General features: G+C 72.5%; 16 non-coding genes across 16 annotated transcripts; 10 read left to right on the top strand and 6 right to left on the bottom strand.

The window, feature by feature from the left end:
* Positions 1–176: 176 nt before the first annotated feature.
* Positions 177–248, bottom strand: TRNAD-GUC (transfer RNA aspartic acid (anticodon GUC)). Its single transcript has one exon. It is a non-coding gene; the product is annotated as a tRNA-Asp (tRNA).
* A 559-nt stretch (positions 249–807) lies between these two features.
* On the top strand, positions 808–890 carry TRNAL-CAG (transfer RNA leucine (anticodon CAG)). Its single transcript has one exon. It is a non-coding gene; the product is annotated as a tRNA-Leu (tRNA).
* A 1617-nt stretch (positions 891–2507) lies between these two features.
* Positions 2508–2578, top strand: TRNAG-GCC (transfer RNA glycine (anticodon GCC)). The gene has a single exon. It is a non-coding gene; the product is annotated as a tRNA-Gly (tRNA).
* A 1355-nt stretch (positions 2579–3933) lies between these two features.
* Positions 3934–4005, top strand: TRNAG-UCC (transfer RNA glycine (anticodon UCC)). The gene has a single exon. It is a non-coding gene; the product is annotated as a tRNA-Gly (tRNA).
* Positions 4006–4311: 306 nt separating this feature from the next.
* Positions 4312–4383, top strand: TRNAE-CUC (transfer RNA glutamic acid (anticodon CUC)). Its single transcript has one exon. It is a non-coding gene; the product is annotated as a tRNA-Glu (tRNA).
* Positions 4384–8097: 3714 nt separating this feature from the next.
* TRNAG-GCC (transfer RNA glycine (anticodon GCC)) lies at positions 8098–8168 on the bottom strand. The gene has a single exon. It is a non-coding gene; the product is annotated as a tRNA-Gly (tRNA).
* Positions 8169–9778: 1610 nt separating this feature from the next.
* Positions 9779–9861, bottom strand: TRNAL-CAG (transfer RNA leucine (anticodon CAG)). Its single transcript has one exon. It is a non-coding gene; the product is annotated as a tRNA-Leu (tRNA).
* A 559-nt stretch (positions 9862–10420) lies between these two features.
* TRNAD-GUC (transfer RNA aspartic acid (anticodon GUC)) lies at positions 10421–10492 on the top strand. The gene has a single exon. It is a non-coding gene; the product is annotated as a tRNA-Asp (tRNA).
* An 814-nt stretch (positions 10493–11306) lies between these two features.
* TRNAG-UCC (transfer RNA glycine (anticodon UCC)) lies at positions 11307–11378 on the top strand. The gene has a single exon. It is a non-coding gene; the product is annotated as a tRNA-Gly (tRNA).
* Positions 11379–11683: 305 nt separating this feature from the next.
* On the top strand, positions 11684–11755 carry TRNAE-CUC (transfer RNA glutamic acid (anticodon CUC)). Its single transcript has one exon. It is a non-coding gene; the product is annotated as a tRNA-Glu (tRNA).
* A 3701-nt stretch (positions 11756–15456) lies between these two features.
* TRNAG-GCC (transfer RNA glycine (anticodon GCC)) lies at positions 15457–15527 on the bottom strand. Its single transcript has one exon. It is a non-coding gene; the product is annotated as a tRNA-Gly (tRNA).
* Positions 15528–17111: 1584 nt separating this feature from the next.
* Positions 17112–17194, bottom strand: TRNAL-CAG (transfer RNA leucine (anticodon CAG)). Its single transcript has one exon. It is a non-coding gene; the product is annotated as a tRNA-Leu (tRNA).
* Positions 17195–17753: 559 nt separating this feature from the next.
* Positions 17754–17825, top strand: TRNAD-GUC (transfer RNA aspartic acid (anticodon GUC)). The gene has a single exon. It is a non-coding gene; the product is annotated as a tRNA-Asp (tRNA).
* Positions 17826–18639: 814 nt separating this feature from the next.
* TRNAG-UCC (transfer RNA glycine (anticodon UCC)) lies at positions 18640–18711 on the top strand. The gene has a single exon. It is a non-coding gene; the product is annotated as a tRNA-Gly (tRNA).
* Positions 18712–19016: 305 nt separating this feature from the next.
* Positions 19017–19088, top strand: TRNAE-CUC (transfer RNA glutamic acid (anticodon CUC)). Its single transcript has one exon. It is a non-coding gene; the product is annotated as a tRNA-Glu (tRNA).
* Positions 19089–22764: 3676 nt separating this feature from the next.
* TRNAG-GCC (transfer RNA glycine (anticodon GCC)) lies at positions 22765–22835 on the bottom strand. The gene has a single exon. It is a non-coding gene; the product is annotated as a tRNA-Gly (tRNA).
* Between the last annotated feature and the right edge of the window lie 1363 nt (positions 22836–24198).

Genomic DNA, 24198 nt, shown 5'->3' with positions numbered 1-24198 from the left:
CCCGACGCCGAGGAAGGCAAAAGGGTGGCGGTGGTCCACGGTGAGCAGGCCGGGCGGCCGTCGTGGCCCGGGCGGCCTTTGGCCGCACGCTGGACGAAGGAGGACAAGGGCCCCGGCGGGGCAAGCGCTTGCACAGAGCGGGGGCGGCGCGGGAGCGACCAAAAAGGGCGTCTCGCCTCCCCGTCGGGGAATCGAACCCCGGTCTCCCGCGTGACAGGCGGGGATACTCACCACTATACTAACGAGGACGGCGGCGGCCCTCCGGCCGCCCGACCCCTCTCCGCCTGCCTGCCCACGCCTACCCCTGCCCTCGACGCCCTGCCTTCCACGGGCGCCCGCCGCCTGCCGCACCGGACCCGACCCCAAACCAACGTCGTCCGCCATCCCAGCAGCGCCCCCTGCCCGACTCGGGACGGACCCCGGACCCGGACGCCGGCCCAATACTCCCAGGGCGCCACGGTCTCTGGCCTGCCAGGCGGGGATCGCGCGGGGAGAAGCCGCCCACAGGACAAGCGAGGCTGCGACCGGGAGGACGGGCGCCCAGGAAGGGCAGAGGCCGAGGAGGGAGCGGGGGAGGAGCTGGGGGGAGCGGCGAGAGAGGCGGGCCCGACGCCGCCCTCTGGGTGCGCGCCCGGGGATGGGCGGCGGCGGCGGCGGCGGCGGCGGCGCCAGGCGAGGGGGCTGGCTGTGCTCCCGCTCGGCGGCGGCGCGCGGCCCGTCCCTGGCGCACCCACACCGCCGCCAGCCAGCGGCAGCCTTCGCGCGCCGCGCCCCAGCCAGGCGAGCGGCGACGCGCCCAGCCGCGCCGTCAGGATGGCCGAGCGGTCTAAGGCGCTGCGTTCAGGTCGCAGTCTCCCCTGGAGGCGTGGGTTCGAATCCCACTCCTGACAAGCCCACCTTTTGGCCTGCCCTACCAGGGCACGGGACCCCGGCGGGCCTGGACCCCGCCCTACGGCAAGCCCTGTTCTCGCCTGGCGGGCCGCGCCAGCCTTGCACCCCAGCGCCAGGGGCCCAGGACGGAGCTCCGGCGCCTCGACCCTCCCTCCGGACCACAGGCTTTGCGCGCGCACGCCCTCCTCCACCGGCTCGCGCGCCTTTCCCACCTGCTGCCACACCCGCAGGCCTGGGCAACTTGGCGGCACCTCCCTCCTCACCTGCTTTCCCAGGGCTGTGTTCCTGTCCCTCCCAACGGCCCCTGCAGACCAGCGGCCTGCGCCAGTGCCCGAAGCCCTCCGCCGCCCTCGGTTCTCCCCCAGGCTCGTGCCCGCTGAACAGTGCCTCGCTCTCGGAGCCGTGCGCTTCCGCCCCCAGGAGCACCCGGTGGGACACCCTGTCCTTTCCGCCCGGCCCCCATGCCATTCTCGCCACACCCCACTCGGGTGGCCCGCGCTGCCCACGAGCATTTTCCACCTGTCTGCCTCCCGCCGGGGACGCAGGTGGCCCAGCCACCTGCTCGCTGGCCCACCACGCGGCCCTGCCTTCGGTGGGCCTGGCCCAGGAGTCCAACCCGGCATTATTGCTCCCCTGGAGCGCTGGGCGGAAGGAAGTCCTGCATCCCCAGGCCTCCCACCTGGGCGCCCCAAGCCCGGCTCGCCGGGGCCGGACCCGAGGACCCCAGCGCGCTCCCTCACCGCGCTCCCTGTCCGCCAGCTAGCCAGCAGCCCCTCCGCCGAGCGCTCCTGCCTCTCCACCACCGCCCGAGTTGGACCCCCAGGGAGAGCTGCGGGCCAGAGCTCAGACAGCTCGCTTTGCTCTCCTGGCCTCAGCGGTACTCGCCGGCGCCCGCGGCGCTCCGGGGCCTCCATCTCCTACACACGACACACGTGTGGCGTGCACGAGCCCCCGCACACACCCACCCAACCCACCAACCGCACACACCCACCCACCCACACTCACGCCACCCCACGGCACCCCACGTGCGCACGCACAACGGCAGCTCCGTTCCCCAGCCCCGCGGGATCGCGCCCACACGGCACAGGCGGGAAAGCCATCCGCCAAAGGGCCTTTGGGTCCGGCGGAGAGTAGCTGCCCAAGGGAACGGCAGTGCTCAGCTGCACCTGCCCCAGATGATCGCCCGCGCTGGGTGGGGTTGGGGCTCTGGCCAGGCTTGGCCCGGCTCCCGGCTTCCGCGGGCGACCCCGGCCGGGCAGTGTCTGGCGGCGGCCCTGGATCAGGGAGAAAACGCAGGAGGAACCTAGTCCGCCTCCGAGCGCCTGTGCCTCGCTCCGCCCGTCTCCGCCGCGGCCGCCGCTCCCAAGCGCTCTAGACATGTCGGCAGTCTCCTCTCCGGACCGCCCGGCCGCCTCCTGCTCCAGCGGAGCCTGAGGCTCACACGACTGGCGCTGGCGCTGGCGCTGGCCCTGGTCCTGACCCCGACCCGGCCCTAGCCCTGGCCCTGGCCCCGGCGCGGCCCTGGCCCTGGCCCTGGCTTGGCTCCGGCTCCGGTTCTGGCCCTGGCTCTGACCCGGACCGCCGTTTGGAGCCGTCGGTGGGCTGCTGCCATCGGTGCATGGGTGGTTCAGTGGTAGAATTCTCGCCTGCCACGCGGGAGGCCCGGGTTCGATTCCCGGCCCATGCAGCACGCCGTCCTCGCCTTTTGGCCCAGCAGCCACAGCGCGCATAAGTGCGCGCGCGCCCCCGGCTTCCTCTCTCCCAGGCTCGAGCCCACTGGCCTCAGCCAGCTCCGCTCCTTCCCGGGAGCCCCTGCCCCTGCCCCGACGCCCCTTCCCTTCCTCTCCGCTTGGCTCGCCCAGGGTACCAAACTCCACCCACTCCCCAAGGCCCCTGGCCCGCCCACACGCTCTCCTTGCCCCTTTGCTCTTCAGGACCCTCAGCACCCCGCTTCCCTTCCGGCCCTGCCGCCGCCGCCCGACCACACACCCACCCGCCCCGCAGCTCTCCCACGCGGGCCCCACGCCCTACCTCCACGCCTTTCGCCACACTTGCTCGCTCCCTGCCTCACTCCACCCACGGCCCCAAGGTTCTCCTCTCTTGGCACAACCAGGAGCCATGAACTTGCCACCCCTAGCCCTGATACATCCCATTCTCCCGCAGGGGCCCACACAAACTCTCTAGGGCCCGTACCCCCCCCCCCCGAGGCCCCCTCCACCTGCCACCACCACCCACCCTGCGCTCTGTATCCTCTCTCTGCCCCGCTTGTCCCAGTGTGCTGCCCACTCCGCCGCGCTTCCAACGCTAAGACCACCGCAAGCACCAAGCTCTCCCTCCACCACCGCCAACCTTCCCCTCTTTGCTCACCGTGGACCACCGCCACCCTTTTGCCTTCCTCGGCGTCGGGGCCGCGCGCCTGCGGGCTCGTCACAGCCCAGCCAGGGCCTTCCGTCGTGCGCAGGGCTCCTGACTAGTTGCCGGCTGGCCCGGGCTCCCCGTTTATTCGACGCTGCCGGGTCCGGCAGGGGCGGGGGCGGGGGACGGATGGAGGGGACCCGACCAGACGGGGCGCGGCGGGGTGGGCCGCGGGGGACGGGTGGGCCGCGGTTGTGTCGGGTCCTCCGTGGGCGCGGGATGTGGCCTCTCCCAGCTCCCTGTGGAGAAGGGCCGGGGGCGAGCGCGTGGCGGGAGGGAAGCGGATCTCGGGGGACGGGGTTTTCCGGCCGGCAGAGGCGGGGTGCAGGGGGCCGGGGTGGTACCAGGAGCAGCCCGGCGGACCGGCGGCCCGGCGGCCCGAGCGCCCCCCAGAGGCGGCTGGCGGCCCCGCGGAGCCGCGCAGCCCAGTGGGGCCGGCGCGAGTGGGCCGCCCGGCGGCCGCTGCTGGCGCGTGCAGCAGCTTGGCGCTGTGGATGGGCGGGTCGTCGGGGCAGGGCCGAGGCGCGCTGGGCGTCCGAGTGGGTGACCAGAGGCGGTGACCAGAGCGCGCGTGCAGGCGCCGGGGCGAACCCTGGGCGGGCGTCTGGGGGCGGCCCGGGCTGTGCAGCGTTGGTGGTATAGTGGTGAGCATAGCTGCCTTCCAAGCAGTTGACCCGGGTTCGATTCCCGGCCAACGCAGCTGGCCGACCTTTTGCGCGTCTCCAGGGCCCCGGTGGCCAGGCCCGGTGGCAGCCGGGAGCCCGGAGTGCCGGGGGCCGGCGTGCTGAGCTGCTGAGGCGGGAGCGGGACCCCGGGTTGAGCGCCCGGTGGGAGAGGAGGAGGCGCACGGCGTTTTGAGGGCGCTGCCAGCGGGGCAGGTGGATCGGCAGGGCGGGCGGGTGGCTGGCGGTGGCAAGGCGGGGGCCTTGGAGCCAAAGCAGAGGCGAGTGGGTGGTACGGAGGCGCGGGGTCCAGGGGGTGCGGGCCAGGCACGGCACCCGACGCTCCCTGGTGGTCTAGTGGTTAGGATTCGGCGCTCTCACCGCCGCGGCCCGGGTTCGATTCCCGGTCAGGGAAGCCTTTCTTCTTCCTCTCGGCCTACCCACCTCCGCAGCGCTGTGGCATGCACCCCCTTTTAGCCCGAGCTCCATGGCTTCTCCCTGGCCCCGTGGCCAGGGCGCCCGCACCAGGCCGGCCGCCCCATCCAGCCCAAGCCTTGCCCTGTCGCCTCCGCCAGGCCGAGCCTTTTGGCCTCGCAGGTGGGGTGGGACTTCGGCGCTTCCCCTGTCCGCTCACCTCCCCCCGCTCCCCCCCTTCCCCCCTCAGCCACCACCCCAGAGGCCGCGGCCGCCTCTGTCCTCACGGAGGGGCCACCAACCGACGCCCGGCCGGCCGGCCACGGCAGGGGCTTGGACTCTCCCGCGGCACTGGGGCCGCCCGTGACGAGCGACCCCTTGCTGCTTCCTGAGGTGCTAGTTGGCGGCGTCGGTGCCTTGAAGAGGAGGGAGCGGTGGGGGTGGCAGTAGGGTCATCTGCTGGAGCCCCTGTTCCCCTCCCTCGCCCCCCGCCTCGGGCCAGCCGCCGCTGGGGCCAGCTTCCCCACCACGGGCCACCCCCGGGGCTGGTGGCTTCTCCCCGGCGCCGACGGCGGTGGGTCACCTGGGTGGCGGGCTCGAGCGGGGACGCGAGCAGAGAGGCGCACCGCGGCGCCTGGCACGTGGAGTGGGCAAAGCGAATCTGGGCGCATCCAGGCAGCCCGACCACCGGGATTGGAGGTAGGAGAGCGGGGAGATGCAGAAGGCCGCCGGGGAGAGCCCAACAGCCCGGCCGCCGCGAGGGTGTGGACGCCACACCGGACACACACAGGGTGGGCTTGGGGCCAACACGCCCTTCGAATCGCGTCACCAGTCGCCCGAGTCCAAGGCAAAGTGGCAAGCGTGTTCCCCGCGACGCCTCCCTTCCCCTCCAGCCCCCACGCTTTCAGGCTTTCCCACTGGCGCCTCAGGGCACACCTAGCCCGCATCTCCTCCGCCCCTCTCTCCACCCCGTGCCCGGGGGTTCCTCTTGTCCGGATGCTCCTTCAGCTCAGTCACAGAGCACAGTCTCCTTCACGCCAGCACCCGCACGCACCCCCTGTCCGCCGAGGGTTTGCTGTCTTCTCGGAGATGGTCTCCTACGGAGCCCCAGAGGACAGCCCGTGCGCCGCCCCAACCTGTCGCAGCAGCCCAGCCCCGCAGGACCGGGACGAGGTCGGAGCAGCGGTGGGAAGGAGGCCCTGTGGGCGTCCAGATGCTCACCGTCATCTCAGGAAGGCCCCTCAGCACCCTATCGTGGGGGTGGGGGTGGGGGGGTGGGGGTCGAGTCCGCGGCGGTGGGGGATAGGGCAGGATGAAGGTGTTGGCTGCCCTGGGGGGCCTCCCACGGGGGTGAGGGCACAGGGTGAAAAGGATCCCAGAAAGAGGGGAGGTCCGGGAGCCGCAAGGGTGTGTGCGTTGGCGGGGGAGGTGCGGAGCGAGGAACTGTGGGTCTGGTGGGACCCGGCGGGGAGACTGTAGGTGGCCACCGGGCAGGGTCTCTGCAGAGGCCTGGGGCGGCAGGGGTCCCTTGCCCAGCGCCTTGCCCGGCACGTGTGTACACCTGTGCGGGAAGATGAGATGCGAGGGACGGTAGGGCACAGAGGCAGGGTGTGCCTGAGGATCCCGTGGGAGGCGGACAACGTCGGCCGGCCTTGAATGTGCGAGGTGGGTGGGGGGTACAAGGGTGGGGTGCGGACGGGGGGAGCCTGGAGGCTGGCAGGAGCAGCACGCGGCAGCGAGTGGTGGGGAGTGGGCCCCGGTGCGGTGACAGATAGATGGAGGCCCCCCGTGGTGGGAGAGGACCCAGGCGGAGGAGGAGGTGTGGGGGGCGGCGAAGACTGCTCTGCTTTGGCTCTGCTGTGCTGTGCTGTGCTGTGCTGTGCTGTGCTGTGTGGTGGCGTGGGGCCAATGGGTGGGGTACAAGGGGCGTGGGTGGGAAGCAGGCAGGCGGGCGGGCAGGCAGGCAGGCCAGGGCAACCGAAAGAGAGTGAGCGGACCGGGTCTAGGACCAGGCCTAGCGGGGCTCGGGCCGGGGGTTCGGGGGGCGGCCGGTGGGGAGATCCACCGCCCGGGAGATCTCAACCGCCTGTCATCGGGACGGACAGTCACATCTCGGGGGTCGTCCCGGGGTTGAGATTCCGAGAGGCCAAAGGGACCAAGGCGACGCTGGATCTTTTTCCCTTTCTCCCCTGAGAAGGACTTGGCTAGGAGGGGGCGTGGAGGCCGGGGACAGGCGTGGGGATGTTGGGGCGGGAGGGCCTGGTGGCGGTAGAGGCGCGGGCCGCGCTGGCCCTTGTGTCGCTGGGGGTGGACGACTGTGTGCCGCCGCCGCTGCTGGTGATGATGGTGGTGGTGGACCTTTGCCGTCCAGGGGTGACGGGACACGGGCTGCTGTGGTGGTGGTGTCGGTGGTCTTGGCGGCGGCGGCGATTTCGGCGGCGGCGGGGCAGGCGACGGACGTCGGTACTGTGGGCCACGCTGTCCGTGCCGGGGTGGTGGTGGTGGAGGAGGAGGAGGACTTTGGTGCTGCTGGCGACGAAGCCCATGCTGGAGCCCGGGTGGCGGGCTCGGTCGTGCTGCTGACGGCGGCGGGGACGGTGAAGGACGTCAGTGCTGTGGGCGCTGGTGCCGGAGCCGCTGTGGCGATAGTGGACTAGGTCCTGCCGCCGCCGGTCCTGGGGAAGGGTGACGGACTCGGTGGGGCGCGGGGTGGCCGAACTGACGGTGGAGGATTGGGCGCCGTTGGCAGTGATGCCCGCGGCGATACGCCGGAGGTGGACGTGGTACTGTTGGTGATGGCGTCGGTGACCGTGGCGGTGATGGTGAAGGACTTGAGCGCTGTTGGCCACGGAGCCCGTGGCGGTGTGGTGGCGGTGGACTTGGTCCTGCTGGTGGCAGTGGCGATGGCGGCCGCAGGGGTGCTGGTGCCGGTGCTGGCAGTGATCCAGGCGCCGCTATGCTGGTGGGCTTGGTGGCGCCGCTGCTGCCGCCACGGCTGCTGCTGTTGCCAAGAGGGGAAGGTTGGCGGTGGTGGAGGGAGAGCTTGGTGCTGGCGGTGGTCTTAGCGTTGGAAGCGCGGCGGAGTGGGCAGCACACTGGGGCCAAGCGGGGCAGAGAGTGGATACAGAGCGCAGGGCGGGTGGGGGTGGCAGGTGGGGGGGGGCCTCCGGGGGGGGGGAGTACGGGCCCTAGAGGGTTTGTGTGGGCCCCTGCGGGAGAATGGGATGTATCAGGGCTAGGGGTGGCAAGTTCATGGCTCCTGGTTGTGCCAAGAGAGGAGAACCTTGGGGCCGTGGGTGGAGTGAGGCAGGGAGCGAGCAAGTGTGGCGAAAGGCGTGGAGGTAGGGCGTGGCGCCCGCGTGGGGGAGCTGCGGGGCGGGTGGGTGTGTGGTAGGGCGGGTGTGTGGTCGGATGGCGGCGGCAGGGCCGGAAGGGAAGCGGGGTGCTGAGGGTCCTGAAGAGCAAAGGGTCAAGGAGAGCGTGTGGGCGGGCCAGGGACCAGGGGCCTTGGGGAGTGGGTGGAGTTTGGTCCCCTGGGCGAGCCAAGCGGAGAGGAAGGGAAGGGGCGTCGGGGCAGGGGGGAAGGGAAGGGGCGTCGGGGCAGGAGCGGAGCTGGCTGAGGCCAGTGGGCTCGAGCCTGGGAGAGAGGAAGCCGGGGGCGGGCGCGCACTTATGCGCGCTGTGGCTGCTGGGCCAAAAGGGAAGGACGGCGTGCTGCATGGGCCGGGAATCGAACCCGGGCCTCCCGCGTGGCAGGCGAGAATTCTACCACTGAACCACCCATGCACCGATGGCAGCAGCCCACCGACGGCTCCAAACGGCGGTCCGGGTCAGAGCCAGGGCCAGAACCGGAGCCGGAGCCAAGCCAGGGCCAGGGCCAGGGCCGCGCCGGGGCCAGGGCCAGGGCTAGGGCCGGGTCGGGGTCAGGACCAGGGCCAGCGCCAGCGCCAGTCGTGTGAGCCTCAGGCTCCGCTGGAGCAGGAGGCGGCCGGGCGGTCCGGAGAGGAGACTGCCGACATGTCTAGAGCGCTTGGGAGCGGCGGCCGCGGCGGAGACGGGCGGAGCGAGGCACAGGCGCTCGGAGGCGGACTAGGTTCCTCCTGCGTTTTCTCCCTGATCCAGGGCCGCCGCCAGACACTGCCCGGCCGGGGTCGCCCGCGGAAGCCGGGAGCCGGGCCAAGCCTGGCCAGAGCCCCAACCCCACCCAGCGCGGGCGATCATCTGGGGCAGGTGCAGCTGAGCACTGCCGTTCCCTTGGGCAGCTACTCTCCGCCGGACCCAAAGGCCCTTTGGCGGATGGCTTTCCCGCCTGTGCCGTGTGGGCGCGATCCCGCGGGGCTGGGGAACGGAGCCGCCGTTGTGTGTGCGCACGTGGGGTGCCGTGGGGTGGCGTGAGTGTGGGTGGGTGGGTGTGTGCGGTTGGTGGGTTGGGTGGGTGTGTGCGGGGGCTCGTGCACGCCACACGTGTGTCGTGTGTAGGAGATGGAGGCCCCGGAGCGCCGCGGGCGCCGGCGAGTACCGCTGAGGCCAGGAGAGCAAAGCGAGCTGTCTGAGCTCTGGCCCGCAGCTCTCCCTGGGGGTCCAACTCGGGCGGTGGTGGAGAGGCAGGAGCGCTCGGCGGAGGGGCTGCTGGCTAGCTGGCGGACAGGGAGCGCGGTGAGGGAGCGCGCTGGGGTCCTCGGGTCCGGCCCCGGCGAGCCGGGCTTGGGGCGCCCAGGTGGGAGGCCTGGGGATGCAGGACTTCCTTCCGCCCAGCGCTGCAGGGGAGCAATAATGCCGGGTTGGACTCCTGGGCCAGGCCCACCGAAGGCAGGGCCGCGTGGTGGGCCAGCGAGCAGGTGGCTGGGCCACCTGCGTCCCCGGCGGGAGGCAGACAGGTGGAAAATGCTCGTGGGCAGCGCGGGCCACCCGAGTGGGGTGTGGCGAGAATGGCATGGGGGCCGGGCGGAAAGGACAGGGTGTCCCACCGGGTGCTCCTGGGGGCGGAAGCGCACGGCTCCGAGAGCGAGGCACTGTTCAGCGGGCACGAGCCTGGGGGAGAACCGAGGGCGGCGGAGGGCTTCGGGCACTGGCGCAGGCCGCTGGTCTGCAGGGGCCGTTGGGAGGGACAGGAACACAGCCCTGGGAAAGCAGGTGAGGAGGGAGGTGCCGCCAAGTTGCCCAGGCCTGCGGGTGTGGCAGCAGGTGGGAAAGGCGCGCGAGCCGGTGGAGGAGGGCGTGCGCGCGCAAAGCCTGTGGTCCGGAGGGAGGGTCGAGGCGCCGGAGCTCCGTCCTGGGCCCCTGGCGCTGGGGTGCAAGGCTGGCGCGGCCCGCCAGAAAGAACAGGGCTTGCCGTAGGGCGGGGTCCAGGCCCGCCGGGGTCCCGTGCCCTGGTAGGGCAGGCCAAAAGGTGGGCTTGTCAGGAGTGGGATTCGAACCCACGCCTCCAGGGGAGACTGCGACCTGAACGCAGCGCCTTAGACCGCTCGGCCATCCTGACGGCGGGGCTGGGCGCGTCGCCGCTCGCCTGGCTGGGGCGCGGCGCGCGAAGGCTGCCGCTGGCTGGCGGCGGTGTGGGTGCGCCAGGGACGGGCCGCGCGCCGCCGCCGAGCGGGAGCACAGCCAGCCCCCTCGCCTGGCGCCGCCGCCGCCGCCGCCGCCGCCGCCCATCCCCGGGCGCGCACCCAGAGGGCGGCGTCGGGCCCGCCTCTCTCGCCGCTCCCCCCAGCTCCTCCCCCGCTCCCTCCTCGGCCTCTGCCCTTCCTGGGCGCCCGTCCTCCCGGTCGCAGCCTCGCTTGTCCTGTGGGCGGCTTCTCCCCGCGCGATCCCCGCCTGGCAGGCCAGAGACCGTGGCGCCCTGGGAGTATTGGGCCGGCGTCCGGGTCCGGGGTCCGTCCCGAGTCGGGCAGGGGGCGCTGCTGGGATGGCGGACGACGTTGGTTTGGGGTCGGGTCCGGTGCGGCAGGCGGCGGGCGCCCGTGGAAGGCAGGGCGTCGAGGGCAGGGGTAGGCGTGGGCAGGCAGGCGGAGAGGGGTCGGGCGGCCGGAGGGCCGCCGCCGTCCTCGTTAGTATAGTGGTGAGTATCCCCGCCTGTCACGCGGGAGACCGGGGTTCGATTCCCCGACGGGGAGGCGAGACGCCCTTTTTGGTCGCCGCCCGCGCCGCCCCCGCTCTGTGCAAGCGCTTGCCCCGCCGGGGCCCTTGTCCTCCTTCGTCCAGCGTGCGGCCAAAGGCCGCCCGGGCCACGACGGCCGCCCGGCCTGCTCACCGTGGACCACCGCCACCCTTTTGCCTTCCTCGGCGTCGGGGCCGCGCGCCTGCGGGCTCGCCACAGCCCAGCCAGGGCCTTCCGTCGTGCCCAGGGCGCCTGACGAGTGGCCGGCCGGCCCGGGCTCCCCGTTTATTCGACACTGCCGGGTCCGGCAGGGGCGGGGGCGGGGGACGGATGGAGGGGACCGGACCGGACGGGGCGCGGCGGGGCGGGGCGGGGCGGGCCGCGGGGGACGGGTGGGCCGCGGTTGTGTCGGGTCCTCCGTGGGCGCGGGATGTGGCCTCTCCCAGCTCCCTGTGGAGAAGGGCCGGGGGCGAGCGCGTGGCGGGAGGGACGCGGATCTCGGGGGACGGGGTTTTCCGGCCGGCAGAGGCGGGGTGCGGGGGGCCGGGGTGGTACCAGGAGCCGCCCGGCGGCCCGGCGGCCCGAGCGCCCCCCAGAGGCGGCTGGCGGCCCCGCGGAGCCGCGCAGCCCAGTGGGGCCGGCGCGAGTGGGCCGCCCGGCGGCCGCTGCTGGCGCGTGCAGCAGCTTGGCGCTGTGGATGGGCGGGTCGTAGGGGCAGGGCCGAGGCGCGCTGGGCGTCCGAGTGGGTGACCAGAGGCGGTGACCAGAGCGCGCGTGCAGGCGCCGGGGCGAACCCTGGGCGGGCGTCTGGGGGCGGCCCGGGCTGTGCAGCGTTGGTGGTATAGTGGTGAGCATAGCTGCCTTCCAAGCAGTTGACCCGGGTTCGATTCCCGGCCAACGCAGCTGGCCGACCTTTTGCGCGTCTCCAGGGCCCCGGTGGCCAGGCCCGGTGGCAGCCGGGAGCCCGGAGTGCCGGGGGCCGGCGTGCTGAGCTGCTGAGGCGGGCCGGGACCCCGGGTTGAGCGCCCGGTGGGAGAGGAGGAGGCGCACGGCGTTTTGAGGGCGCTGCCAGCGGGGCAGGTGGATCGGCAGGGCGGGCGGGTGGCTGGCGGTGGCAAGGCGGGGGCCTTGGAGCCAAAGCAGAGGCGAGTGGGTGGTACGGAGGCGCGGGGTCCAGGGGGTGCGGGCCAGGCACGGCACCCGACGCTCCCTGGTGGTCTAGTGGTTAGGATTCGGCGCTCTCACCGCCGCGGCCCGGGTTCGATTCCCGGTCAGGGAAGCCTTTCTTCTTCCTCTCGGCCTACCCACCTCCGCAGCGCTGTGGCACGCACCCCCTTTTAGCCCGAGCTCCATGGCTTCTCCCTGGCCCCGTGGCCAGGGCGCCCGCACCAGGCCGGCCGCCCCATCCAGCCCAAGCCTTGCCCTGTCGCCTCCGCCAGGCTGAGCCTTTTGGCCTCGCAGGTGGGGTGGGACTTCGGCGCTTCCCCTGTCCGCTCACCTCCCCCCGCTCCCCCCCTTCCCCCCTCAGCCACCACCCCAGAGGCCACGGCCGCCTCTGTCCTCACGGAGGGGCCACCAACCGACGCCCGGACGGCCGGCCACGGCAGGGGCTTGGACTCTCCCGCGGCACTGGGGCCGCCCGTGACGAGCGACCCCTTGCTGCTTCCTGAGGTGCTAGTTGGCGGCGTCGGTGCCTTGAAGAGGAGGGAGCGGTGGGGGTGGCAGTCGGGTCATCTGCTGGAGCCCCTGTTCCCCTCCCTCGCCCCCCGCCTCGGGCCAGCCGCCGCTGGGGCCAGCTTCCCCACCACGGGCCACCCCCGGGGCTGGTGGCTTCTCCCCGGTGCCGACGGCGGTGGGTCACCTGGGTGGCGGGCTCGAGCGGGGACGCGAGCAGAGAGGCGCACCGCGGCGCCTGGCACGTGGAGTGGGCAAAGCGAATCTGGGCGCATCCAGGCAGCCCGACCACCGGGAGTGGAGGTAGGAGAGCGGGGAGATGCAGAAGGCCGCCGGGGAGAGCCCAACAGCCCGGCCGCCGCGAGGGTGTGGACGCCACACCGGACACACACAGGGTGGGCTTGGGGCCAACACGCCCTTCGAATCGCGTCACCAGTCGCCCGAGTCCAAGGCAAAGTGGCAAGCGTGTTCCCCGCGACGCCTCCCTTCCCCTCCAGCCCCCACGCTTTCAGGCTTTCCCACTGGCGCCTCAGGGCACACCTAGCCCGCATCTCCTCCGCCCCTCTCTCCACCCCGTGCCCGGGGGTTCCTCTTGTCCGGATGCTCCTTCAGCTCAGTCACAGAGCACAGTCTCCTTCACGCCAGCACCCGCACGCACCCCCTGTCCGCCGAGGGTTTGCTGTCTTCTCGGAGATGGTCTCCTACGGAGCCCCAGAGGACAGCCCGTGCGCCGCCCCAACCTGTCGCAGCAGCCCAGCCCCGCAGGACCGGGACGAGGTCGGAGCAGCGGTGGGAAGGAGGCCCTGTGGGCGTCCAGATGCTCACCGTCATCTCAGGAAGGCCCCTCAGCACCCTCGCGTGGGGGTGGGGGTGGGGGGGTGGGGGTCGAGTCCGCGGCGGTGGGGGATAGGGCAGGATGAAGGTGTTGGCTGCCCTGGGGGGCCTCCCACGGGGGTGAGGGCACAGGGTGAAAAGGATCCCAGAAAGAGGGGAGGTCCGGGAGCCGCAAGGGTGTGTGCGTTGGCGGGGGAGGTGCGGAGCGAGGAACTGTGGGTCTGGTGGGACCCGGCGGGGAGACTGTAGCTGGCCACTCGGGCAGGGTCTCTGCAGAGGCCTGGGGCGGCAGGGGTCCCTTGCCCAGCGCCTTGCCCGGCACGTGTGTACACCTGTGCGGGAGGATGAGATGCGAGGGACGGGAGGGCACAGAGGCAGGGTGTGCCTGAGGATCCCGTGGGAGGCAGACAACGACGGCCGGCCTTGAATGTGCGAGGTGGGTGGGGGGTACAAGGGTGGGGGGCGGACGGGTGGAGCCTGGAGGCTGGCAGGAGCAGCACGCGGCAGCGAGTGGTGGGGAGTGGGCCCCGGTGTGGTGCGAGAAAGATGGAGGCCCCCCGTGGTGGGAGAGGACCCAGGCGGAGGAGGAGGTGTGGGGGGCAGCGAAGACTGCTCTGCTTTGGCTCTGCTGTGCTGTGCTGTGCTGTGCTGTGCTGTGCTGTGTGGTGGCGTGGGACCAATGGGTGGGGTACAAGGGGCGTGGGTGGGAAGCAGGCAGGCGGGCGGGCAGGCAGGCAGGCCAGGGCAACCGAGAGAGAGTGAGCGGACCGGGTCTAGGACCAGGCCTAGCGGGGCTCGGGCCGGGGGTTCGGGGGGCGGCCGGTGGGGAGATCCACCGCCCGGGAGATCTCAACCGCCTGTCATCGGGACGGACAGTCACGTCTCGGGGGTCGTCCCGGGGTTGAGATTCCGAGAGGCCAAAGGGACCAAGGCGACGCTGGATCTTTTTCCCTTTCTCCCCTGAGAAGGACTTGGCTAGGAGGGGGCGTGGAGGCCGGGGACAGGCGTGGGGATGTTGGGGCGGGAGGGCCTGGTGGCGGTAGAATCGCGGGCCGCGCTGGCCCTTGTGTCGCTGGGGGTGGACGACTGTGTGCCGCCGCCGCTGCTGGTGATGATGGTGGTGGTGGACCTTTGCCGTCCACGGGTGACGGGGCACGGGCTGCTGTGGTGGTGGTGTCGGTGGTCTTGGCGGCGGCGGCGATTTCGGCGGCGGCGGGGCAGGCGACGGACGTCGGTACTGTGGGCCACGCTGTCCGTGCCGGGGTGGTGGTGGTGGAGGAGGAGGAGGACTTTGGTGCTGCTGGCGACGAAGCCCATGCTGGAGCCCGGGTGGCGGGCTCGGTCGTGCTGCTGACGGCGGCGGGGACGGTGAAGGACGTCAGTGCTGTGGGCGCTGGTGCCGGAGCCGCTGTGGCGATAGTGGACTAGGTCCTGCCGCCGCCGGTCCTGGGGAAGGGTGACGGACTCGGTGGGGCGCGGGGTGGCCGAACTGACGGTGGAGGACTGGGCGCCGTTGGCAATGATGCCCGCGGCGATACGCCGGAGGTGGACGTGGTACTGTTGGTGATGGCGTCGGTGACCGTGGCGGTGATGGTGAAGGACTTGAGCGCTGTTGGCCACGGAGCCCGTGGCGGTGTGGTGGCGGTGGACTTGGTCCTGCTGGTGGCAGTGGCGAGGGCGGCCGCAGGGGTGCTGGTGCCGGTGCTGGCAGTGATCCAGGCGCCGCTATGCTGGTGGGCTTGGTGGCGCCGCTGCTGCCGCCACGGCTGCTGCTGTTGCCAAGAGGGGAAGGTTGGCGGTGGTGGAGGGAGAGCTTGGTGCTGGCGGTGGTCTTAGCGTTGGAAGCGCGGCGGAGTGGGCAGCACACTGGGGCCAAGCGGGGCAGAGAGTGGATACAGAGCGCAGGGCGGGTGGGGGTGGCAGGTGGGGGGGGGCCTCCGGGGGGGGGGGGGAGTACGGGCCCTAGAGGGTTTGTGTGGGCCCCTGCGGGAGAATGGGATGTATCAGGGCTAGGGGTGGCAAGTTCATGGCTCCTGGTTTTGCCAAGAGAGGAGAACCTTGGGGCCGTGGGTGGAGTGAGGCAGGGAGCGTGCAAGTGTGGCGAAAGGCGTGGAGGTAGGGCGTGGCGCCCGCGTGGGGGAGCTGCGGGGCGGGTGGGTGTGTGGTCGGGCGGCGGCGGCAGGGCCGGAAGGGAAGCGGGTGCTGAGGGTCCTGAAGAGCAAAGGGGCAAGGAGAGCGTGTGGGCGGGCCAGGGGCCAGGGGCCTTGGGGAGTGGGTGGAGTTTGGTCCCCTGGGCGAGCCAAGCGGAGAGGAAGGGAAGGGGCGTCGGGGCAGGGGGGAAGGGAAGGGGCGTCGGGGCAGGAGCGGAGCTGGCTGAGGCCAGTGGGCTCGAGCCTGGGAGAGAGGAAGCCGGGAGCGCGCGCGCACTTATGCGCGCTGTGGCTGCTGGGCCAAAAGGGGAGGACGGCGTGCTGCATGGGCCGGGAATCGAACCCGGGCCTCCCGCGTGGCAGGCGAGAATTCTACCACTGAACCACCCATGCACCGATGGCAGCAGCCCACCGACGGCTCCAAACGGCGGTCCGGGTCAGAGCCAGGGCCAGAACCGGAGCCGGAGCCAAGCCAGGGCCAGGGCCAGGGCCGCGCCGGGGCCAGGGCCAGGGCTAGGGCCGGGTCGGGGTCAGGACCAGGGCCAGCGCCAGCGCCAGCGCCAGTCGTGTGAGCCTCAGGCTCCGCTGGAGCAGGAGGCGGCCGGGCGGTCCGGAGAGGAGACTGCCGACATGTCTAGAGCGCTTGGGAGCGGCGGCCGCGGCGGAGACGGGCGGAGCGAGGCACAGGCGCTCGGAGGCGGACTAGGTTCCTCCTGCGTTTTCTCCCTGATCCAGGGCCGCCGCCAGACACTGCCCGGCCGGGGTCGCCCGCGGAAGCCGGGAGCCGGGCCAAGCCTGGCCAGAGCCCCAACCCCACCCAGCGCGGGCGATCATCTGGGGCAGGTGCAGCTGAGCACTGCCGTTCCCTTGGGCAGCTACTCTCCGCCGGACCCAAAGGCCCTTTGGCGGATGGCTTTCCCGCCTGTGCCGTGTGGGCGCGATCCCGCGGGGCTGGGGAACGGAGCTGCCGTTGTGCGTGCGCACGTGGGGTGCCGTGGGGTGGCGTGAGTGTGGGTGGGTGGGTGTGTGCGGTTGGTGGGTTGGGTGGGTGTGTGCGGGGGCTCGTGCACGCCACACGTGTGTCGTGTGTAGGAGATGGAGGCCCCGGAGCGCCGCGGGCGCCGGCGAGTACCGCTGAGGCCAGGAGAGCAAAGCGAGCTGTCTGAGCTCTGGCCCGCAGCTCTCCCTGGGGGTCCAACTCGGGCGGTGGTGGAGAGGCAGGAGCGCTCGGCGGAGGGGCTGCTGGCTAGCTGGCGGACAGGGAGCGCGGTGAGGGAGCGCGCTGGGGTCCTCGGGTCCGGCCCCGGCGAGCCGGGCTTGGGGCGCCCAGGTGGGAGGCCTGGGGATGCAGGACTTCCTTCCGCCCAGCGCTCCAGGGGAGCAATAATGCCGGGTTGGACTCCTGGGCCAGGCCCACCGAAGGCAGGGCCGCGTGGTGGGCCAGCGAGCAGGTGGCTGGGCCACCTGCGTCCCCGGCGGGAGGCAGACAGGTGGAAAATGCTCGTGGGCAGCGCGGGCCACCCGAGTGGGGTGTGGCGAGAATGGCATGGGGGCCGGGCGGAAAGGACAGGGTGTCCCACCGGGTGCTCCTGGGGGCGGAAGCGCACGGCTCCGAGAGCGAGGCACTGTTCAGCGGGCACGAGCCTGGGGGAGAACCGAGGGCGGCGGAGGGCTTTGGGCACTGGCGCAGGCCGCTGGTCTGCAGGGGCCGTTGGGAGGGACAGGAACACAGCCCTGGGAAAGCAGGTGAGGAGGGAGGTGCCGCCAAGTTGCCCAGGCCTGCGGGTGTGGCAGCAGGTGGGAAAGGCGCGCGAGCCGGTGGAGGAGGGCGTGCGCGCGCAAAGCCTGTGGTCCGGAGGGAGGGTCGAGGCGCCGGAGCTCCGTCCTGGGCCCCTGGCGCTGGGGTGCAAGGCTGGCGCGGCCCGCCAGGCAAGAACAGGGTCCCGTGCCCTGGTAGGGCAGGCCAAAAGGTGGGCTTGTCAGGAGTGGGATTCGAACCCACGCCTCCAGGGGAGACTGCGACCTGAACGCAGCGCCTTAGACCGCTCGGCCATCCTGACGGCGCGGCTGGGCGCGTCGCCGCTCGCCTGGCTGGGGCGCGGCGCGCGAAGGCTGCCGCTGGCTGGCGGCGGTGTGGGTGCGCCAGGGACGGGCCGCGCGCCGCCGCCGAGCGGGAGCACAGCCAGCCCCCTCGCCTGGCGCCGCCGCCGCCGCCGCCGCCGCCGCCCATCCCCGGGCGCGCACCCAGAGGGCGGCGTCGGGCCCGCCTCTCTCGCCGCTCCCCCCAGCTCCTCCCCCGCTCCCTCCTCGGCCTCTGCCCTTCCTGGGCGCCCGTCCTCCCGGTCGCAGCCTCGCTTGTCCTGTGGGCGGCTTCTCCCCGCGCGATCCCCGCCTGGCAGGCCAGAGACCGTGGCGCCCTGGGAGTATTGGGCCGGCGTCCGGGTCCGGGGTCCGTCCCGAGTCGGGCAGGGGGCGCTGCTGGGATGGCGGACGACGTTGGTTTGGGGGCGGGTCCGGTGCGGCAGGCGGCGGGCGCCCGTGGAAGGCAGGGCGTCGAGGGCAGGGGTAGGCGTGGGCAGGCAGGCGGAGAGGGGTCGGGCGGCCGGAGGGCCGCCGCCGTCCTCGTTAGTATAGTGGTGAGTATCCCCGCCTGTCACGCGGGAGACCGGGGTTCGATTCCCCGACGGGGAGGCGAGACGCCCTTTTTGGTCGCCGCCCGCGCCGCCCCCGCTCTGTGCAAGCGCTTGCCCCGCCGGGGCCCTTGTCCTCCTTCGTCCAGCGTGTGGCCAAAGGCCGCCCAGGCCACGACGGCCGCCCGGCCTGCTCACCGTGGACCACCGCCACCCTTTTGCCTTCCTCGGCGTCGGGGCCGCGCGCCTGCGGGCTCGCCACAGCCCAGCCAGGGCCTTCCGTCGTGCCCAGGGCACCTGACGAGTGGCCGGCCGGCCCGGGCTCCCCGTTTATTCGACGCTGCCGGGTCCGGCAGGGGCGGGGGCGGGGGACAGATGGAGGGGACCGGACCGGACCGGGCGCGGCGGGGCGGGGCGGGGCGGGCCGCGGGGGACGGGTGGGCCGCGGTTGTGTCGGGTCCTCCGTGGGCGCGGGATGTGGCCTCTCCCAGCTCCCTGTGGAGAAGGGCCGGGGGCGAGCGCGTGGCGGGAGGGACGCGGATCTCGGGGGACGGGGTTTTCCGGCCGGCAGAGGCGGGGTGCGGGGGGCCGGGGTGGTACCAGGAGCCGCCCGGCGGCCCGGCGGCCCGAGCGCCCCCCAGAGGCGGCTGGCGGCCCCGCGGAGCCGCGCAGCCCAGTGGGGCCGGCGCGAGTGGGCCGCCCGGCGGCCGCTGCTGGCGCGTGCAGCAGCTTGGCGCTGTGGATGGGCGGGTCGTCGGGGCAGGGCCGAGGCGCGCTGGGCGTCCGAGTGGGTGACCAGAGGCGGTGACCAGAGCGCGCGTGCAGGCGCCGGGGCGAACCCTGGGCGGGCGTCTGGGGGCGGCCCGGGCTGTGCAGCGTTGGTGGTATAGTGGTGAGCATAGCTGCCTTCCAAGCAGTTGACCCGGGTTCGATTCCCGGCCAACGCAGCTGGCCGACCTTTTGCGCGTCTCCAGGGCCCCGGTGGCCAGGCCCGGTGGCAGCCGGGAGCCCGGAGTGCCGGGGGCCGGCGTGCTGAGCTGCTGAGGCGGGCCGGGACCCCGGGTTGAGCGCCCGGTGGGAGAGGAGGAGGCGCACGGCGTTTTGAGGGCGCTGCCAGCGGGGCAGGTGGATCGGCAGGGCGGGCGGGTGGCTGGCGGTGGCAAGGCGGGGGCCTTGGAGCCAAAGCAGAGGCGAGTGGGTGGTACGGAGGCGCGGGGTCCAGGGGGTGCGGGCCAGGCACGGCACCCGACGCTCCCTGGTGGTCTAGTGGTTAGGATTCGGCGCTCTCACCGCCGCGGCCCGGGTTCGATTCCCGGTCAGGGAAGCCTTTCTTCTTCCTCTCGGCCTACCCACCTCCGCAGCGCTGTGGCACGCACCCCCTTTTAGCCCGAGCTCCATGGCTTCTCCCTGGCCCCGTGGCCAGGGCGCCCGCACCAGGCCGGCCGCCCCATCCAGCCCAAGCCTTGCCCTGTCGCCTCCGCCAGGCTGAGCCTTTTGGCCTCGCAGGTGGGGTGGGACTTCGGCGCTTCCCCTGTCCGCTCACCTCCCCCCGCTCCCCCCCTTCCCCCCTCAGCCACCACCCCAGAGGCCACGGCCGCCTCTGTCCTCACGGAGGGGCCACCAACCGACGCCCGGACGGCCGGCCACGGCAGGGGCTTGGACTCTCCCGCGGCACTGGGGCCGCCCGTGACGAGCGACCCCTTGCTGCTTCCTGAGGTGCTAGTTGGCGGCGTCGGTGCCTTGAAGAGGAGGGAGCGGTGGGGGTGGCAGTCGGGTCATCTGCTGGAGCCCCTGTTCCCCTCCCTCGCCCCCCGCCTCGGGCCAGCCGCCGCTGGGGCCAGCTTCCCCACCACGGGCCACCCCCGGGGCTGGTGGCTTCTCCCCGGCGCCGACGGCGGTGGGTCACCTGGGTGGCGGGCTCGAGCGGGGACGCGAGCAGAGAGGCGCACCGCGGCGCCTGGCACGTGGAGTGGGCAAAGCGAATCTGGGCGCATCCAGGCAGCCCGACCACCGGGAGTGGAGGTAGGAGAGCGGGGAGATGCAGAAGGCCGCCGGGGAGAGCCCAACAGCCCGGCCGCCGCGAGGGTGTGGACGCCACACCGGACACACACAGGGTGGGCTTGGGGCCAACACGCCCTTCGAATCGCGTCACCAGTCGCCCGAGTCCAAGGCAAAGTGGCAAGCGTGTTCCCCGCGACGCCTCCCTTCCCCTCCAGCCCCCACGCTTTCAGGCTTTCCCACTGGCGCCTCAGGGCACACCTAGCCCGCATCTCCTCCGCCCCTCTCTCCACCCCGTGCCCGGGGGTTCCTCTTGTCCGGATGCTCCTTCAGCTCAGTCACAGAGCACAGTCTCCTTCACGCCAGCACCCGCACGCACCCCCTGTCCGCCGAGGGTTTGCTGTCTTCTCGGAGATGGTCTCCTACGGAGCCCCAGAGGACAGCCCGTGCGCCGCCCCAACCTGTCGCAGCAGCCCAGCCCCGCAGGACCGGGACGAGGTCGGAGCAGCGGTGGGAAGGAGGCCCTGTGGGCGTCCAGATGCTCACCGTCATCTCAGGAAGGCCCCTCAGCACCCTCGCGTGGGGGTGGGGGTGGGGGGGGTGGGGGTCGAGTCCGCGGCGGTGGGGGATAGGGCAGGATGAAGGTGTTGGCTGCCCTGGGGGGCCTCCCACGGGGGTGAGGGCACAGGGTGAAAAGGATCCCAGAAAGAGGGGAGGTCCGGGAGCCGCAAGGGTGTGTGCGTTGGCGGGGGAGGTGCGGAGCGAGGAACTGTGGGTCTGGTGGGACCCGGCGGGGAGACTGTAGCTGGCCACTCGGGCAGGGTCTCTGCAGAGGCCTGGGGCGGCAGGGGTCCCTTGCCCAGCGCCTTGCCCGGCACGTGTGTACACCTGTGCGGGAGGATGAGATGCGAGGGACGGGAGGGCACAGAGGCAGGGTGTGCCTGAGGATCCCGTGGGAGGCAGACAACGACGGCCGGCCTTGAATGTGCGAGGTGGGTGGGGGGTACAAGGGTGGGGGGCGGACGGGTGGAGCCTGGAGGCTGGCAGGAGCAGCACGCGGCAGCGAGTGGTGGGGAGTGGGCCCCGGTGTGGTGCGAGAAAGATGGAGGCCCCCCGTGGTGGGAGAGGACCCAGGCGGAGGAGGAGGTGTGGGGGGCAGCGAAGACTGCTCTGCTTTGGCTCTGCTGTGCTGTGCTGTGCTGTGCTGTGCTGTGCTGTGTGGTGGCGTGGGACCAATGGGTGGGGTACAAGGGGCGTGGGTGGGAAGCAGGCAGGCGGGCGGGCAGGCAGGCAGGCCAGGGCAACCGAGAGAGAGTGAGCGGACCGGGTCTAGGACCAGGCCTAGCGGGGCTCGGGCCGGGGGTTCGGGGGGCGGCCGGTGGGGAGATCCACCGCCCGGGAGATCTCAACCGCCTGTCATCGGGACGGACAGTCACGTCTCGGGGGTCGTCCCGGGGTTGAGATTCCGAGAGGCCAAAGGGACCAAGGCGACGCTGGATCTTTTTCCCTTTCTCCCCTGAGAAGGACTTGGCTAGGAGGGGGCGTGGAGGCCGGGGACAGGCGTGGGGATGTTGGGGCGGGAGGGCCTGGTGGCGGTAGAATCGCGGGCCGCGCTGGCCCTTGTGTCGCTGGGGGTGGACGACTGTGTGCCGCCGCCGCTGCTGGTGATGATGGTGGTGGTGGACCTTTGCCGTCCACGGGTGACGGGGCACGGGCTGCTGTGGTGGTGGTGTCGGTGGTCTTGGCGGCGGCGGCGATTTCGGCGGCGGCGGGGCAGGCGACGGACGTCGGTACTGTGGGCCACGCTGTCCGTGCCGGGGTGGTGGTGGTGGAGGAGGAGGAGGACTTTGGTGCTGCTGGCGACGAAGCCCATGCTGGAGCCCGGGTGGCGGGCTCGGTCGTGCTGCTGACGGCGGCGGGGACGGTGAAGGACGTCAGTGCTGTGGGCGCTGGTGCCGGAGCCGCTGTGGCGATAGTGGACTAGGTCCTGCCGCCGCCGGTCCTGGGGAAGGGTGACGGACTCGGTGGGGCGCGGGGTGGCCGAACTGACGGTGGAGGACTGGGCGCCGTTGGCAATGATGCCCGCGGCGATACGCCGGAGGTGGACGTGGTACTGTTGGTGATGGCGTCGGTGACCGTGGCGGTGATGGTGAAGGACTTGAGCGCTGTTGGCCACGGAGCCCGTGGCGGTGTGGTGGCGGTGGACTTGGTCCTGCTGGTGGCGGTGGCGATGGCGGCCGCAGGGGTGCTGGTGCCGGTGCTGGCAGTGATCCAGGCGCCGCTATGCTGGTGGGCTTGGTGGCGCCGCTGCTGCCGCCACGGCTGCTGCTGTTGCCAAGAGGGGAAGGTTGGCGGTGGTGGAGGGAGAGCTTGGTGCTGGCGGTGGTCTTAGCGTTGGAAGCGCGGCGGAGTGGGCAGCACACTGGGGCCAAGCGGGGCAGAGAGTGGATACAGAGCGCAGGGCGGGTGGGGGTGGCAGGTGGGGGGGGGCCTCCGGGGGGGGGGGGGGAGTACGGGCCCTAGAGGGTTTGTGTGGGCCCCTGCGGGAGAATGGGATGTATCAGGGCTAGGGGTGGCAAGTTCATGGCTCCTGGTTTTGCCAAGAGAGGAGAACCTTGGGGCCGTGGGTGGAGTGAGGCAGGGAGCGTGCAAGTGTGGCGAAAGGCGTGGAGGTAGGGCGTGGCGCCCGCGTGGGGGAGCTGCGGGGCGGGTGGGTGTGTGGTCGGGCGGCGGCGGCAGGGCCGGAAGGGAAGCGGGTGCTGAGGGTCCTGAAGAGCAAAGGGGCAAGGAGAGCGTGTGGGCGGGCCAGGGGCCAGGGGCCTTGGGGAGTGGGTGGAGTTTGGTCCCCTGGGCGAGCCAAGCGGAGAGGAAGGGACGGGGCGTCGGGGCAGGAGCGGAGCTGGCTGAGGCCAGTGGGCTCGAGCCTGGGAGAGAGGAAGCCGGGAGCGCGCGCGCACTTATGCGCGCTGTGGCTGCTGGGCCAAAAGGGGAGGACGGCGTGCTGCATGGGCCGGGAATCGAACCCGGGCCTCCCGCGTGGCAGGCGAGAATTCTACCACTGAACCACCCATGCACCGATGGCAGCAGCCCACCGACGGCTCCAAACGGCGGTCCGGGTCAGAGCCAGGGCCAGAACCGGAGCCGGAGCCAAGCCAGGGCCAGGGCCAGGGCCGCGCCGGGGCCAGGGCCAGGGCTAGGGCCGGGTCGGGGTCAGGACCAGGGCCAGCGCCAGCGCCAGCGCCAGTCGTGTGAGCCTCAGGCTCCGCTGGAGCAGGAGGCGGCCGGGCGGTCCGGAGAGGAGACTGCCGACATGTCTAGAGCGCTTGGGAGCGGCGGCCGCGGCGGAGACGGGCGGAGCGAGGCACAGGCGCTCGGAGGCGGACTAGGTTCCTCCTGCGTTTTCTCCCTGATCCAGGGCCGCCGCCAGACACTGCCCGGCCGGGGTCGCCCGCGGAAGCCGGGAGCCGGGCCAAGCCTGGCCAGAGCCCCAACCCCACCCAGCGCGGGCGATCATCTGGGGCAGGTGCAGCTGAGCACTGCCGTTCCCTTGGGCAGCTACTCTCCGCCGGACCCAAAGGCCCTTTGGCGGATGGCTTTCCCGCCTGTGCCGTGTGGGCGCGATCCCGCGGGGCTGGGGAACGGAGCTGCCGTTGTGCGTGCGCACGTGGGGTGCCGTGGGGTGGCGTGAGTGTGGGTGGGTGGGTGTGTGCGGTTGGTGGGTTGGGTGGGTGTGTGCGGGGGCTCGTGCACGCCACACGTGTGTCGTGTGTAGGAGATGGAGGCCCCGGAGCGCCGCGGGCGCCGGCGAGTACCGCTGAGGCCAGGAGAGCAAAGCGAGCTGTCTGAGCTCTGGCCCGCAGCTCTCCCTGGGGGTCCAACTCGGGCGGTGGTGGAGAGGCAGGAGCGCTCGGCGGAGGGGCTGCTGGCTAGCTGGCGGACAGGGAGCGCGGTGAGGGAGCGCGCTGGGGTCCTCGGGTCCGGCCCCGGCGAGCCGGGCTTGGGGCGCCCAGGTGGGAGGCCTGGGGATGCAGGACTTCCTTCCGCCCAGCGCTCCAGGGGAGCAATAATGCCGGGTTGGACTCCTGGGCCAGGCCCACCGAAGGCAGGGCCGCGTGGTGGGCCAGCGAGCAGGTGGCTGGGCCACCTGCGTCCCCGGCGGGAGGCAGACAGGTGGAAAATGCTCGTGGGCAGCGCGGGCCACCCGAGTGGGGTGTGGCGAGAATGGCATGGGGGCCGGGCGGAAAGGACAGGGTGTCCCACCGGGTGCTCCTGGGGGCGGAAGCGCACGGCTCCGAGAGCGAGGCACTGTTCAGCGGGCACGAGCCTGGGGGAGAACCGAGGGCGGCGGAGGGCTTCGGGCACTGGCGCAGGCCGCTGGTCTGCAGGGGCCGTTGGGAGGGACAGGAACACAGCCCTGGGAAAGCAGGTGAGGAGGG

The sequence above is a fragment of the Lutra lutra genome, chromosome 15 (genome assembly GCF_902655055.1).
Source record: "Lutra lutra chromosome 15, mLutLut1.2, whole genome shotgun sequence".
NCBI classification, from domain to species: domain Eukaryota; kingdom Metazoa; phylum Chordata; class Mammalia; order Carnivora; family Mustelidae; genus Lutra; species Lutra lutra.
This window is presented reverse-complemented; position numbering and strand designations above follow the sequence as displayed.